Consider the following 3,207-nt stretch of genomic DNA (forward strand, 5'->3'; position numbering starts at 1 on the left):
AAATCTATACTGTGCTTATCCAATCATATTCGGATGTTGACTCTAATAAGTAGGATAACATGAGTCAGTTATGTGTGAATCATGTGAAAATATCACACTGTGGAGATAAATGAATGGATGATTGTGTGAGTGTGCGTGTGTATGTGTAAGTTAACACTATTTGGCCCCTAGAGAATGTAACAGGGAACGCAGATCAGCATTCAGCTAACTGAAATGATTAACTTAATAGTTCTTTTAGTAAATATATATTAATTTAAATAAGAATACTTCAAAATAAAAATAATGAAATTGATATAAAGAAGCTTACTTATTGAATGAGCTGTAGGAATTTTCATAAACCACTGAACCAGACCCTCCACCTCCACCACCACCGTCTGCGGATGATTTGCTTATACTGGCTGCTTCATTCAATTCTGAATTCAATAGATTCACAGATGGAGAGCCGGTAAAATTCAATGTTGGCATTTGTACATTTGCATCGTTTAATAATAATAATTGATTTGCTTCTAACTGCTGTTGTTGTTGCTGCTGCTGAACAGCTAATAAATTTCCTGGGGATAAATATGACTGCATAGAAGGTGGGATGGTTGAACCAGGTCGTGATGTACGACCATATGTGCCGAAACCTTGAAGATATGATCCATTTGATAGAGTATGACCATTTATTGTGGGATTTTGCATTAAATTGTTGGCAGCCACAGCAGCAGCTAGAAGTTGTTGTTGTTGTTGTTGTTGCTGCTGACGTAATTGTTGTTCCACCAAACCAACTTGATGTTGAGCTATTAGTTTAGCTTGTTGTAATTGAAGTAGTTTATTAGTCTCAGAATTCAATAAAGCAGCTGTAAAAAAGAAAAACAAAGCAACGTGTAAGAAACAGTTGTGACTATTCGTCAAAACCAAATAATGAACTTCAAAGTAATGTTCTATCTCACAACAAATGAAAGTAACAGGTGAACATTGAAGTTGAACAGTTATAAGCAAGAATTTTTCAGGAAGGAGATAGTAATAAAGATCTCGTACCTGAAGTATAATCATTAGCAAAGACGCAGACTTCTAAGCTGCTTTTCATGATGGTATATCAAAAAGATGGTGTTATATCTAGAGCTATGATTCTTGCTGTCGCGTACTACTACTAAATTCACGGCTACATTTTCACAATGAAACAACAAGTGTTTACATCAATAACAATATACGAGAAATCTTGTCTTTGATAAATAATCTACTAAGGACATAGTTTAAGTCATTTTTGTGGCATAGTGTAAAAAACTTCCATAGAAAATGACCATACTGTCTGAAGACCGAAATTTTCCATTGAAAGGAAACATAAGGTAAATGTATTGACGCATAATATCGACGAACATGCAATAAGATAGAATAATTCTTGGTGGAGAAAATAAAGAACAGAATACGTGTTTCATGAAGAGAGATGTCATAATAACTGAAGATTGTTCGAGAAATGACTGGAAAGAGAGCCTAACGAATAAATGGCCTTACTTTCTTACGTCTGTTTACCCTCATGGAGAAGCATAAGCCGCCCATGGAAGCGAGATGAACTGAACCTTCTTTTTCTACCTTATATCAATCATTAGGGTAATAAAATAATATTAAAAATTAGAGATGGGAATAAACTTATAGTGAAGGGAATGTCTGGAATCTAATTTTCTTTAGTTGTTCTACTATGATGGTTTTTTGGTACAAAAGGAACAAAAATGCACTTAGAGAGTAAATGATAAATTAACTTCAACTAATTAGTTGGTTTTTATACGATGTTATGAATGATACCAAATGACTAGCTAAACTATGACAGATGATCTAGGGTTACGAAGTTGTTGCTGGTAAACTGAAAGCCAACAAATTTATTAAATATATACAATTTTGAGATATTCAACGAAATAAAATTATCCATTTTACCGATATGAAAGTAAAGAATTCGAAAACAGACTAATCTATTTTATTTTCGATTACAATTTATGACTTTTTGGTTCAGTCTGTCTATGATCATATATTCATGGAATGCACAAACATGGTAACTTTTAACTGACGCACTTAATAAGAGAGATTAACTCCTTCATGTCAAGAATATATTGAAATAGTTTAAAAACGTGAACAACTAATTTGTAACTATCCAAGTAACAAAAATGTGATTTAAATTTCAGTGTATTGAAATAGATACATACCAGCTGGTAACAAATCGCAAACATATAATAAACAACAGAGGACTAAATAAAATTATAGTTTCAATTCATGTATTTTATCAACCAGAAAAATAAAACATTGGAAGAAACATTCATTTTCTTTAAAAACAAACAACCATTGTATTAAGATTTTCTGTAATTATTGATTGATACTTGTATAGAAAACAAATGCATTTGTTGTTAGCACATACAGTTGCTGAGTTCGGCTTTTCAGGAAAGCTGATAATCTTGCTTGAAACAATTGTTCACATATCCATACGATGTGTATCGATATATACTCTCAGTTTTGATTTTTGTATGTCGAATGAATAACCGGTTTAATTGGATTACGAATAGTCTACATAATGCCGGGCGTTAACGTGAAGATCATTGTTTGAAATTAATAAGAATGCTTAAGAGAAACAGATAGCTAGACAGTTTATGACTTAATATACAATAGTGCTGAATTGGTAAGTCATAACCGTCTATAGTGAAGAGTGGGTTATTTCTGATAGCTTATAGTTTCGCCAATGGTATACCACTTCAACTTCAGTGAACAAACCAAAATATTCGGATATTATTGAGAGGAATCACATTCAGATTTGTACTATTTTTGCAAAATTTCGGTAAATTTTTACTCATTAATGATTTCAACAAATGTCACTGAATTGTGAAGTGGTGAGACTGAAGTCTCCAATCAACTGACCAACATTGTTAGTTAAGAAATTCATGTAAACTGTGAATTAACGCAATCAATCAAGATGTAATAATTAAACTGAAAACCACATATCCATAAAGAAATAAATACGACATAATTTAAGATAATTACAATGAATAAAGTGTATCATTCTGAATAATCTGACTAATAACATCATGATTTTTATAAATAAATACTAAGAAAAAACAAGAGAAATAAAAGATACATTAGTAAGCAGATAAGATAAGCGAAATTTAAAATCATATGATAATTTATACAAGTATTGTTCCGTATAGCAAATAAATAACGACAAAGTTTGTTGAACAACAACCGTCA

Source organism: Schistosoma mansoni, chromosome W (assembly GCF_000237925.1).
Source record: "Schistosoma mansoni strain Puerto Rico chromosome W, complete genome".
Lineage (NCBI taxonomy): Eukaryota > Metazoa > Platyhelminthes > Trematoda > Strigeidida > Schistosomatidae > Schistosoma > Schistosoma mansoni.